This window comes from Giraffa tippelskirchi, chromosome 4, assembly GCF_054371585.1.
Source record: "Giraffa tippelskirchi isolate mGirTip1 chromosome 4, T2T-mGirTip1v1.2.pri, whole genome shotgun sequence".
Classification (NCBI taxonomy): Eukaryota; Metazoa; Chordata; class Mammalia; order Artiodactyla; family Giraffidae; genus Giraffa; species Giraffa tippelskirchi.
Window position 1 is genome coordinate 66,485,364 of NC_137278.1, and position 13,864 is coordinate 66,499,227.

The 13,864-nt window shown below is 39.4% G+C and overlaps 1 long non-coding RNA gene across 1 annotated transcript in view; it reads left to right on the top strand.

Annotated features, from left to right (window-relative positions):
- Positions 1–202: 202 nt before the first annotated feature.
- LOC145545350 (uncharacterized) overlaps positions 203–13,864 on the top strand; it is a 439,405-nt gene continuing 425,743 nt past the window's right edge. The window contains exons 1-2 of the long non-coding RNA XR_014082017.1: positions 203–248; positions 12,101–12,218. This is a non-coding gene — a long non-coding RNA (uncharacterized LOC145545350). The remainder of the gene's footprint in view (positions 249–12,100; positions 12,219–13,864) is intronic.

Below are 13,864 nucleotides of genomic sequence, written 5' to 3' on the forward strand. Positions count from 1 at the left end.
TAATTATTAGCTATTATATTCTGCCTGCAATGTGGGAGACTCAGGTTCAGTTCCTGGGTTGGGAAGATCCCCTGGAAAAGGGCATGGCAACCCACTCCAGTATTCTTGCCTGGAGAACTCCATGGACAAAGCAGCCTGGTGAGCTACAGTCCATGAAGTCACAAAGAGTTGGACATGACCCAATGACTAACACTTCTCTTCATTGTATGCCTAATCTGATTGGACCAGAAAGTCTTTTGTGTCTTCATGTAAGTTGTTCATATTTTAAAAACACAAGCATGAACACTATGAGGCTAATCATTTTGCAATATATAAGTATATTGAATCAACCTTATACTCCTTAAAACTATACAATATTATATGTCAAATTTTATCCCAGTAAAGCTGGAAAAAAAGAGAAAAGCACAAGCATGATTTGGTTATGTTCTAACAGGATCACTGTTAAATAGACTGAAGAGTATCTAAGGAAAAAGGAAGACCAGAGGGGAGGTTTTTATGGGAATCAAGGTGAAGGATTATGGTGGTTTTGACAGGGTGTAACAATTGAGGTGGTGAGAGGTCTACACAACAGCATCTACTAAATCTGTGCTTTGTGGTACCCATCTTTATCACAAATCAAATGTCTCTCTGTGAGTGTGTGTGTGTGTGTTATATGTATGCATGTGTATGTGTATCTCTGAGCTCTATTCAGTTTATATATTTCTCGGTGAGCACCATATTATTTTTAATACTAAGGTTTTGTGAAATGCATTAATATCTGGTAGAGTAAGTACTACCTTTTTGCTCTTCTTTTTCAAAGTTAACTTAGCTGTCTATGTTCTTTTATTTTGCTATAAGTGTTTGTAGTAAATTTATCAAGTTCCTCAAGCCAAGTTTTGTTTGGGATTATACTAAGTCTGGAAGTTAATTTGGAGAAAACTGGCATCTTTAGCATGTTGCTATCACATCCATGAACATGGTTGAGCTCCTCAATTTATTCATGTCTTCTAAAAAATGTTTTTATTGAAGTATAGTTGATTTATAATCTTGTGTTAGTTTCAGGTGTACAGCTAGATGAATCATTTATACATATATCCTCTCTCTTTCTCTTTTTTTTTAACATTCTTTCCCCATCTAGGCCATTACAAAGTATTGAGTAGAGTTCCCTGTGCTAACAATAGGTCCTTATTAGTTATCTATTTTATGTATAGTAGTGTGTATATGTTAGTCCCAATCTTCCAATTTAACGCTGCCCGCCTTATCCCCTGGTAACCGTAAATTTGTTTTCTACATCTGTGACTCTACTTCTGTTTTATAAATAAGTTCATTAGTACCCCCTTTTTTTTTTAAGATTCCACACATAAGTCATATCTTATATAACTTATAATTAGAATCTTAAAATATTCTCTTTAAAGGTCTTATATGTTCTTTCTTAAGTTGATAATTCATAAATATTTTCTTGTAAAGAGTTTTTAGTAAATTTATTTTGTTTCTAGAAACCTTCTCTAGATTTCTTATTGGAGTTCATAATAGATCTTTTTATTTTCTTATGTTTTCATATTTTCTGTAATGTATTAGTTTGGAACTGAAGTTTATAGTTCTTGGCCTGAAAATTGAATTTCTAATTTTAATAAAAATGAAAAATTCAATATTCCTACTTTTCATAAGGATAAACAAGATTTACAATTCTCAGCTCAGTTCAACCGCTCAGTCGTGTCCGACTCTTTGCGACCCCATGGACTGCAGCACTCCAGGCTTCCCTGTCCATCACTGACTGCCGGAGGTTACTCAAACTCATGTCCATAGAGTCGGTGATGCCATCCAACCATCTCATCCTCTGTTGTCCCCTTCTCCTCCTGCTTTCAATCTTATGTACAATTCTAGGATCTTAGCAAAACAGCAATTAGGAATAAGCATTTATCCCATTATATTCTACCAAACCACATCCCCAAACATAGTATATTTCCTACTGTGGTGGTGTTAACAGCAGTAACAAAACAATTCTAATCTTTCAGCTTATATGTATTCTCAACATAGTAATTCAGAAGCAGATTTGAATATCTCAATTCCTTATGTGTTTAATTACACAGCAGTTAAATGTCGTATTTTTATTTTTATTCATAATACATAATTGTCTTTACTGATAATAATGTTATATTGTTTTCGATTTTGCTCATATATTGTATATATCAATTTAATGCAAGGCAAGATTTAGAATTATTTATCAACAGTAAAATTCACCAGGTTTCTAAATATTTAAACACAGTCTATGAAAGGAATCTATCTTCCATTTTATTTATTTACATATTCTCTCACATAAAAGGATACAGAAATCCATCAGTTTTTAACCAAATCAGAATTACAGTTTTTCAGATTTAAAAAGGTCACCCATTTGTGTAGATTTACAGAGAAGAATAATTGTGAATTTCTGTGAGTTATTCAAATAACAAATTATATGTCATATAACATTTTAGTAAACATAAATATTCAAACTTGGTAGTAATTTAAAAATATTTCTAACAGTACTAATTATTTTTCTGCTTAATAAAATGCCAACTGATATCATTTCTAGTTGGGGATAGTCCAATGAAAACACTGGCATAATACTTTGTTTCTAGGCCATTTATAAGAACACTTACACAGATTCATTCTCTGGGACATGATATTCTTCCATTTAGGAGTTTGAAATGTTCCAAAGGAAAGGAATACATCATATGCCAAAGATGTCTCTTGAAAAATTAGAAGCAGCATAATTAGTCAAAACCAAGGAAACAACTAATTTATGGCATGTCCACCTGATGAAATTCTGGGCAACCATTGAAATTTGAATGCTGTACAGCTTGTGAAAAAGTATCTGTGTTGCTGAGTAAAGAAGGAAAATCCATCAAAACTGAACAATTACAAGAATTTGACTATATGTCTAAAACAGCAAATTTCTTAATTGTTACTAGGTGAGGAGATCTTGGGAGACTCCTTCATTCTTCAGATTTTTTGTGGTGATGAAAGTGAAAGTGAAAAAAGGAAGCCCAAGAATACTAGAGTGGGTAGCCTATCCCTTCTCCAGTGGATCTTCCTGACCCAGGAATTGAACCAGGTTCTCCTGCATTGTGGGCGGGTTCTTTACCGACTGAGCTATTAGGGAAGCCCAAAAGTGTCTTGGGTATCTGCTTTTGTGCTGGGTGCTATACCAGACACATTATATATGTAATTTATTATCTTCACAACAACCTATCAATATTTCTCAATCTTTAGTGAGCATCAGAATACTCTGGAAGGCATCTTAAAATACAGGTTGCTGAGCTCAATCTTCAGAACTTCCAGTTTAGAAGGGTTATTGTATGGTTTAAGAATTTGCATTTGTAATAAATTCTTTAAAATGTTGGTGCTGCCTGTCCAGTGCTATGTTGTTGTTCAGTCACTAAGTTGTGTCTGACTGTTTGTGACCCTACTCTTTGTAGCGTGCTGCAGCATGCCAGGCTTCCCTTTATTATCTCCTAAAGTTTGCTCAAATTCACATCCATTGAGTTGGTGATGCCATCCAACCATCTCATCCTCTGTTACCCCTGTCTCTTCCTGTCCTTAATCTTTCCCAACATCAGGGTCTTTACCAATGAGTCGTGCTTTGCATCAGATGGCCAAAATATTGAAGCTGAAGCTTCAGCATCAGTCCTTCCAATGAATATTCAGGGTTGATTTCCTTTAGGATTGACTGATTTGATCTCCTTGCAGTCCAACGGACTCTCAAGAGTCTTCTCCAACACCACCTCTGTTCAAAAGCATCAATTCTTTGGCACTCAGCCTTCTTTATAGTACAACTCTCACATCTCTATATGACTACTGGAAAAACCACAGCTTTGACTATATGGACCTTTGTCGGCAAAGTGATGTCTCTGCTTTTTAATATGCTGTCTAGGTTTGCAATAGCTTTTCTTCCAAGGAGCAAGCGTCTTTTAATTTCATGGCTGCACTCACCATCTGCAGTGATTTTTGGAGCCCAAGAAAATAAAATCTGTCACTGTGTCCATTGTTTCCCCATCCATTTGCCATGAAGTGATGGAACTGGATGCCATGATCTTAGTTTTTGAATGTTTAATTTTAAGCCAGCTTTTTCACTCTCCTCTTTCACTTTCATCAAGAGGCTCTTTAGTTCCTGTTCACTTTCTGCCATTAGGGTGGTATCACCTGCATATCTGAGGTTGTTGGTATTTTTCCCAGCAACCTTGATTCCAGCTTATGATTCATCCAGCCCAACACTTCTCATGATGTACTCTGCATATAAGTAAAATGAGCAGGGTGACAATATACAGCCTTGTCGTCCTCCTTCCCAGTTTTGAGCCAGTCTGCTGTTCCATGTCTGGTTCTAACTGTTGCTTCTTGACCCACTTACAGGTTTCTCAGGAGACAGGTAAGGTGTTCTGGTATTCCCATCTTTTAAGAATTTGAATGTACACCTAATATTTGTATGTTAAAATCCTAATCCTCACCATGATGGTACTAGGAAGGGGGCCTTTGAGAGATGATTAGGTCATGAGAGCTGTGTCCTCATGAGTGGGATTAGCCCTAATAAAAGAGGCCTAAGAGAGTTACCTTGTCTCTTTTGCCTTGTGAAAACACAGCAGAAAGATCTGTGTGTGAAACACAGCTGTCTGTGAACTAGGACACCAAATTTACCAGTGCCTTGATCTTAGACTTCCCAGCCTCCAGAACTGTGAGAAATAAATTGCTGTTGTTTATAAGACACCCAGTCTATAGTAGTAGTCTTTTATAGCAGCCTGAGCAGACTAAGGTATCCAGGGTCTATACTTTCAGAACCACTGATTTTTTAATAAAGGTATTTCTTCTGCTTTACAAGTGAGAAAATTGACAGTCAGAGGTTAAACAACAAAGCTAGTAAGTTGTAGGGCTGAGATTTAATCACAAGTTTGTCTAACTCCAAAGTTTGTTCTTTTTCCTTTATGCTTCACTTGTTCTTTAAGTGTGATCCTATTGCTCAGCCACAAAGTGTGTCACTTATGTTGTCAGGATCATCCATCCAGGGTGCTGCACAACTAGATTATTGGTCACTCGGAGATTCCACAAGATGGCATATACTTGGAGGAATCAGAGTCTGGCTCTCTGGGCTCCAAAATTCAGAGATCTTGTTGGTATTCCTGAGTTGATTGGGCTGATGGGAGATTCTTTTCATGAAAACTCTCAACAGGCTGACATATAAAGTCTGGATACCAGCTTAATAATTTACTATGACAAATGCAATTGCCTTGGGACCAGAAATTCCTGGTTGACCTGACAGGTATGCTTTCCCTGGAGACATATTATGTGCATGAGACACAAGATTATCAGAAGGCCGCTTGTCAACTATGGAAGCAGGACTAAGGGACTTAATATGGCTCAGATAGTTCATGTTGTTAGCTCTGTTGATATGTTCCAGTGCATATATTTCCAGAAAAGAGATAACACATCAGGTGGATTAGCATTCACGTTGGATTGAGCAAGTGCTTCACTGGTCCCTGGATGCTCATCAAGTGGGTCCACACTATTGGCTGCTGGGAGTCCCCTCTCTCCCATGCTTCTAAGACCAGTTTTTCTTCTTTCCTTCATAGCTTAAATGTGACGAAAATCTGCACTTGTGAATCTATGACCATTATGAGCTGAATATTTATGCCCTTTCCAAGTTCATACATTGAATCCTAACCACCGAGTTAAGTAGGTGATGATCATGACCAAAGAGGGTTATTGGTCTTTCACACTTATGCAGAGCAGTGTATACTTAAGAGCTTGAACAATATGCATTCAAATCATTTATGAGCTGTGTGACCTTAGGCAAGTTACTTAGTCTCTCTGTGCCCAGTATCCTTATTTACACAATAGGGATAGTGAAAGTATCTAAAAGGACTGTGTAAATGTCTATTAAATAAAGTGACTAAATGATTTTGAGCTTCCTTTGTGGCTCAGATGGTAAAGTATCTGCCTGCAGTGCAGGAGACCCAGGTTCTATCCCTGGGTCGGGAAGAGCCCTTGAAGAAGGGAATGGCAACCCACGCTAGTTTTCTTACCTGGAGAATTCCATGGACAGAGGAGCCTGGTGGGCTACAGTCCACGGGGTCACAAAAAGTTGGACATGACTGAGTAACTGACACACACAAATTACTTCATTAGTAAAAGGAATAATTTTTTGAGCAGTTTAGAAAGCAACTGGAAAGGTTTGGGTAGGCTTTGGTGACTTCTCTTGGAGCTAGTCTGAAGGTATTTCCATGCTTTCTATTTTATCACCTCCTAAGGATGACTTGCCAGTGAGCACTTGATAATTTGTTGTTGTTGTTCAGTTGCTAAGTTGTATCCGACTCTCTGCAACCCCATGGACTGCAGCATGCCAGGCTTACCTGTCCTTCACCATCTCCCAGAGCTTGCTCAAACTCATCTCCATTGAGTTGGTGATGCCATCCAACCATCTCATCATCTGTTGTCCCCTTCTCCTCCTGCCTTCATTCTTTCCCAGCATCAGAGTCTAGAAGGCCACTTTCTTAGGTGTTCCTCAGAAGTTCCACTAGAGGTGACAGAACCTCAACATGGTTGGTGTAAAGCAGTAACAGTGTGTTTCAATCATTTGTCTGTGGTCGATGGTGGTTAAGAATTGCAGATTTTCCCTCAGAGAAAATACTTTCTTGGTTTGGTATGGATCAATGTAGGCATCTGTATTCTGTCTCCAGAATACTCAAAAATTACCTCTTCCTGAGAAAGGACACAGACTGATATATGTGTGACTGCTTCACTAATGCTCTTGCAATATGTGTTTGTTCAGAAAAAGTCTTCACCTTGTCAGCTCCCATTTAGAGGAACATTTAGAGCTTGAATTTCAGGACATTCCAGTTTAGAAGTTTCTTTAATTTGTTATGCTTCCCTTTATGTCTAGAACTGCATTTTTTAATATCAAGGCAGATGGTGTGTAAACTCTTAGGAACTTTACACCCACAGTTTGCTTGGTATGCTCGTAGGGCATTTCTTTAGAGTATAAACTTTCTTCATTCTTATTATGACATAACTGCTAGATTTTCATCAACCAGCTTAGCGGAATTTAGGTATATCCTACCTGTGTTTGTACCTTAAGCAGTTATTTCCAGCTCTTATTTTTTGTAACCTGATATGTATTTCTTTTTCTCTTTCAAGCAAATCCTGCAATATTTTCGATAGATATTTCATTAAGGAGGAATAGACATTGAGGTCCCGAGTGTGTGAAAAATGAACTTATGCCAAGTTATGCTCAAAGTCTTTGGATGGTAATGTGCTATGAATAATGAAATAGAGGTTTGTTTGTTTTTTTCTTTGTTACAATAGAGAAGAAGCCTGCATGGTTTCAGGTCAGGTCTTTTGTATATGAAGTTTTAAGATGAGATAGAGATTCACCCTGGCCAACCTATTGATGAAGCAGATTAGAATTTCAAAGGTTTAGTTGTTTGTTGTTTTTTGTTTTTTTACAAGTGTGAAGAATTAACTTTCTACAATCCCTGTTCTTACTGTCAGTCTTTTCAAGGACAAATATTTATTAAATACTCATTATTTACCTAGCATTGTATTTACTTTCGTGAGGAACTTAAGACTCCTCTGTCCATGGAATACTAGAGGCAAGAATACTGAAGTGGGTAGCCATTCCCTTCTCCGGGGAATCTTCCCAACCCAAGGATTGAACCCAGGCCTCCTGTGTTGCAGGCAGGTTCTTTACCATCTGAGCCACCAAGGACGCCTTAAAAATATTTATTGTTGTTGTTGTTCAGTTACTAAGCTGTGCCAACTCTCTGCAACCCTGTGAACGGCAGCATGCCAGGCTTTCTTGTCCTTCACTGTCTTCCTGAGTTTGTGCAAACTCTTGTCTATTGAGTTGGTGATGCCATCCAACAATCTTATCCTCTGTAGACTCCCCCCCCCCCCCCATTGCCTTCAATCTTTCCTACCTTCAGGGTCTTTTCCAGTGAATCAGCTCTTTGCATCAGGTGGCTAAAGTATTGGAGCTTCAGCTTCAGCATCAGTCCTTCCAATGAATATTTGGATTGATTTCCTTTAGGCTTGACTGGTTTGATCTCTTTGCAGTCCAAGGGACTCTCAAGAGTCTTCTCCAACACCCCAGTTCAAAAGCATCAATTCTTCAGTGCTCAGCTTTCTTTATGGTCCATCTATCACATCTGTACATGTCTACTGGAAAAACCATAGCTTTGACTGTATGACCTTGGTCAGCAAAGTGATGTCTCTGCTTTTTAACACACTGTATAGGGCAGACACTGAGAATCAGTTGCCAAACATAGCATGCCTTTTGAAGACATATTTGGAGGAGTCTCCTCTGGCCACTGTGGAATTGTGGGCAGATCGGCTAAACACTTCTGATCTTACTCCTCTTCAGTCAGACGTTGGAGTACAGGTTCCTGAAGACCACTACCAGCTCCTGGACAGAGCTTTTGTTAGAAAATTTGTGTCCCCAACAAGTTCCTGGAATTGTATACAATCTCATGGATTTGAATGCAAAAAAAGGGAAAATGTTTACTATCTCTAGATTAACCTTCCTGCTGGGCTTTCAAATGGATCTGAAATCTCCATTTACATGCTACAACAGTAAAAAGCTTCTCAAAGGTTATTTGAAATCTGAGCTGATTGCAAAAGGATTGATTACCAGCAAATGTGGCAAAATGACCAAGAGGGATTCAGGACAATGTCTAACACTATGATGCTCAATAAAAGGTCATTGACTAGAGATGAGATTAAGAATTTCTTAGCAGATCATGAACATTCATGTGCTTTACTGCTTTCCTGACTTCCTCTGTGCCCCAAATCTTTCCTCATTTCATGCCCAAACTAGTTACCAAATCTTGGCAGAGGAAAACTGGATTCCTGCTGTGTTTATTTTGCTTTTATTTGTTCTGGATTTAGAGTTAAAACCTTCCAGTAGATGAACTGTATCAAGGGCTTTTCATTTCATATCGTGAAGTGTGTTGTTATGCACAGTTCATTCTATTAAAAACCGAAACATGTAGACCTAAATTAAAATGCAGACTGTGGATCCCTCAGAGGGGGCTTCTGAAACATCGGGCATGAAATGTTGCATAGATTTCTTGTTAACCAGAAAATGATTTTTTAGCAAGCAACCCTTCCTGCGGCCTCGGGAAGGAGCTGGGATGTTGTGAGCCTCTGAAGCTGCAAGGTGGGTGCTGGATATTACGCACATTTATCTCGGTTGCCAGGAGCTCTACATTGCCATCTGTCTCAAGCCTCACTAGAGCTACCTGTGGTTTAAAGGCTGGAAAAGTCTGGACAACAAGGGAGCTTTGGGAAGTAATGTGGCAATAAAATATTTGCAATTTTTTGGTAAACTCTCCTCTTGACACTGTGTGAGGTGTTCAGCTCTTTCTCAGATTTCATGCTGTGAGGATACCTTCGTGATGATTTTTTTAAAAGACAGCATCAGCTTCCTATGGTGGACACAGTCATAACATGGTGTCTAGGAATACAGTTATCAGCCCTTATATTTAAGCTATTTGGTAGTCCTCTCAATGGAAAGAGGTCTGGGGAAAGGGGTCTCCGTTAGAGGAGCTGAAATTGTTCACTAACATCGGGCTCCTCTATAGCCAAAGGTAATAACAGCACTAAAACTGTCATCAGTAGAGTTCAGAAAAATCCTCCTTCAGGCTACATTTCCCGTAATTGTCTCAATGCAGTGGCATTAATACTGACACCTGCCCCTTCTGTCTTCTGCAACTGCATTCTAAAGTCACAGCTTTGGGAATCAGATTGAAAATTGTGGTTACTCAGTGAACTGTGGACCACTAAGGCCTTAACTAGGTATGTGAAAAGGAAATGGAAATTGCCCATGTAAATGAAAATGTCACAGTAAATATGTTGTGTTTTTATTTCAGCCTTAAAAACCAAAGCCTGAGTCATGCAGTATAATCTGAAAAAATGAAGCAGAAACTTGTAATGGTAATTGGCTAGCAGCTCTAAAAGATCAAGTATGGGCTAGTTACGCTGTTACTTGCTCTGTGACCTTGGTCAGGATCCTCTGTGAGTCCTCTTTCCAGATTTCTACAATGAAGAGCAGTGAGGATCCCATGACACATACTCACCAAGCCCAGGGCTTGGCACGTTGAGAGGTTCAATATTTCTACTTTTTATTTCCATCTCTTTTCCTGTCCCTCTTTTGTATTGTTTTCTGGAGACAAGGTTAAACAGTAGAAATAGCAAGGTGACATCAGAAGTCATGCTTTCATGTTTATTTAAAAACAAAAATCATAGTATTGAAGAGATTTTCCTTGATGACACCAAGTAAAGAAGTTATCCAATTATGGACAGTAACCATAATAAAAATAATTTTACTTTTTGCACGATCACATGATTTCAAGATGTTCTGTTCTGACCCTTAGCACCTTGCTTGTCCTTCTGCATTTCCTCCATGACATTCCTTGCATCCTTCATCAATAAATGCTTATTGAACATCCAATTGATTAGAAGTAGAGGTAACTTTAGGACCTTTGAAAGGCCTGGGCACTAGGAAATGGGGATACTAAGTCTCAGGGCTCCCTCTGACTTGCTGTGGTTCCTTGGGCAGCTTCAGTGAGATAATTATTATAAAAGCTGCTGTCAAAGTCCTTTTTGCACTCTCTCCTTCTAGACGGAGACATTGTGAGCCTATGTCCTTAAAGGGCTTCCGGTGTTCAGCTTGGTGATAGAAAGAGAGTAGTATTTCATGAGTTCTTGAAAGGCAGGTGTGTGGGTTAGAGGTCCCAAGCCCATGCAGTTGGGTAGGTAAATGATGGAGGGTAGGAGCCCAAGAAGAGCAGAATAGTGGAGACTCATGAGTTGGAGGGCATAGTGCTTGTAACCTTTGCTCTAAATTCTTCTGAACTTGTTTAAATGCTAACCTATAAGAATGGCATCTGTTGCTGGACTGGCTTCAGGTTGCTGGTTGACAGATTCTAGTAGGAATGGCAGGTTGGAAACTCAGGTGAACCTGAGAAAGGTGCTGACCTGCCTCTTCTGGGTATTGTTCTTTGGGGGAGGGATGGGCCCCAGTCTGAGTTGTTTTTTTTTTCCCCCTGTTTCTAAAGGTTTCAGCCTCATTAGAGCCTCTTATCCTGGGAAAGCAGCAGAATCTTAACTGCTGAAATTTCTCTGAGTCAGCATGAAATGCTGATGAGCTCCCAGTAACACCTTTGGTTTGTTTTGCAAGTCAGAATTGGGTTTCCCTGCTGTGGCTGAGGCAGTTGGCTTTGGTTATAGTGTAATAAATTCAAATAAACATTTATGAGGGTAAGTAATCATATTTTATGCAAACAAATTATTCTTCCTTAAAAGTCACTTTTAAAAAATGCATGCTATTTCTTTTCTCAGTCAGCATATCAAGCTAATAAAAGTTATTGTATCATCAAAATTCCCTCACGACTGTTTATTGTCCCATTTATGTTAAATTTAGAAGACTGGTCTCCATTTTGTTTCTCCCCTCCTTGCCTATTAAAATTTTATACTCTTACCACTTGTATAAGAAATCATGATTAGTTAATGTATCCCATAATTATGGCAAAAAACTAGATATAGCTCCTTCTGAGAGAGGACAATGTCCATTAAAAATGTACATAGTTTCCAAATTCAAGGAACATGATTTACTAGCTTATTAAAATTGAAATTCAGTTTGAGTGCCCAAGAATTTATGCTTTTGAATTGTGGTGAGGGAGAAGACTCTTGCAAGTCCCTTGGACAGCAAAGAGATCAAACCAGTCAATCTTAAAGGAAATAAACTCTGAATATTTATTGGAAGGATTGATGCTAAAGCTGAAGATTCAATATTTTGGTCACCTAATGCAAAGAGCCGACTCATTGGAAAAGACCCTGATGATGGTAAAGATTGAGGGCAGGAGGAGAAGGGAGAGATAGAGGTTGGGATGGTTGGATGTCATCACTGAATCAATGGACATGAATTTGAGCAAACTCCAGGAGACCATGAAAGACAGGATGGTGTGCTGCAGTCCACGGGGTCACAAAGAGTTGGGCACAACTTAGTGACTAAACAACAAATTAAAGCTAATGGCTTTGTGATGCCAAGTGTCTTCTTGGTCAAATGGTCTAATACTTTCTTGGCCTATTTTAGGTATCCGGTTTGCTTCCCTATGGAGGAATGCCTGGTTGTTGCTGAGGGATTTATGCAGGATGTTATGGAGAACATTCTTCAGTCCCCTCCTAGGAAGGAAGAACATAGTGAAGTTCAGGTTTGTCACCTTGATATACTCATTTGAACATGTGCATTTGAATCCTGGAAAGTGCGTCTAGGGAAGAGAGTGAGAGAAGCTTTTGTTTCTACAGGAATCTGGAAGGGAGGTTAGGAAAATGAAATTATGAAAATGAGGGATTGGGGGAAAATCTTTGTAGGGCACAACTCTTCTGAAGTATTCTGCTGGGAGGGACCTGCAGGGGAACAAAATTTGTCACCCCAAAATGTCTCTTTGGCATGGGGTTATTCCTAGCTGAAAGCAATCAAGGCTCAAAGACTCGAGAAGAACCTTTGATCTTCCTCCTGGCTGTATAAAGAATGTAGACAGAGGACCTGTTCCAGGAAGGAAGCGATCATTACACCATGACCTAGGTGTGTAGACAAGAAAGAACCCAGCAAAGTCTGTTAGAATTCCTCTCTGTGTCCCGGACACGACTGAGCACACACTGTGTCCCATTGTCTCTGCAGGGCCTGGCAAACGTTTATTTAGCAAACACTTGCTTTTTCATCTCTATGTCAATTGCCTTCCTTCCCTTCAACTCTCAAACCACTACCCCCAATATCCTCTTTAGTCTTTAGCTGAAGATGGTAGTTAAGGGGAGGTTTTCAGCCATTTTTGTAAACTACTCAATTTTCCTATGACTCTCCCATGTATTCAGTTCAGTTCAGTTCACTCAGTCATGTCCAGCTCTTTGTGACCCCTTAGACTGCAGGCTTCCCTGTCTATCACCAGCTTCCTGTCTATCACCAGCTCACAGAGCTTGCTCAAACTCATGTCCATCACGTCGCTGGTGGCATCCAACCATCTCATCCTCTGTCGTCCACTTCTCCTGCCTTCAATCTTTCCCAGCATCAGGGTCTTTTCCAAGGAGAAGTCAGTTCTTCGCATCAGGTGGCAAAATTATTGGAGTTTCAGCTTCAGCATCAGTCCTTCCAAAGAACATTCAGGATTGATTTCCTTTAGGATTGACTGGTTTGATCTCCTTGCAGTCCAAGGGACTCCCAAGAGTCTTCTCCAATACCACAGTTCAAAAGCATCAATTTTTCAGTGCTCAGCTTTCTTTATAGTCCAACTCTCACATCCATACATGACCACTGGAAAAACCATAGCTCTGACTAGACAGACCTTTGTCAGCAAAGTAATGTCTCAGCTTTTTAATATGCTGAATATGTTTCTCATAGCTTTTCTTCCAAGGAGCAAGCGTCTTTTAATTTCATGGCTGCTGTCAACATCTGCAGTGATTTTGGAGGCCAAAAACATAAAGTCTGTCACTGTTTCCATTGTTTCCCCATCTATTGTCCATGATCTTCGTTTTTTAAATGTTGAATTTTAAGCCAGCTTTTTCACTCTCCTCTTTCACTTTCATCAAGGGGCTCTTTAGTTCTTTGTTTTCTGCCATAAGGGTGGTGTCATCTGCTTTATCTGAGGTTATTGATATTTCTCCCGGCAATCTTGATTCAGGCTTGCGCTTCATCCTCCCCGTCATTTCGCATGATGGACTCTGCATCTAAGTTAAATAAGCAGGGTGACAATATACAGCCTTGACGTACTCCTTTCCCAATTTGGAACCAGTCTGCTGTTCCATGTCTGGAACTAACGGTTGCTTCTTGACCTGCATACAGATTTCTCAGGAGGCAGGTAAG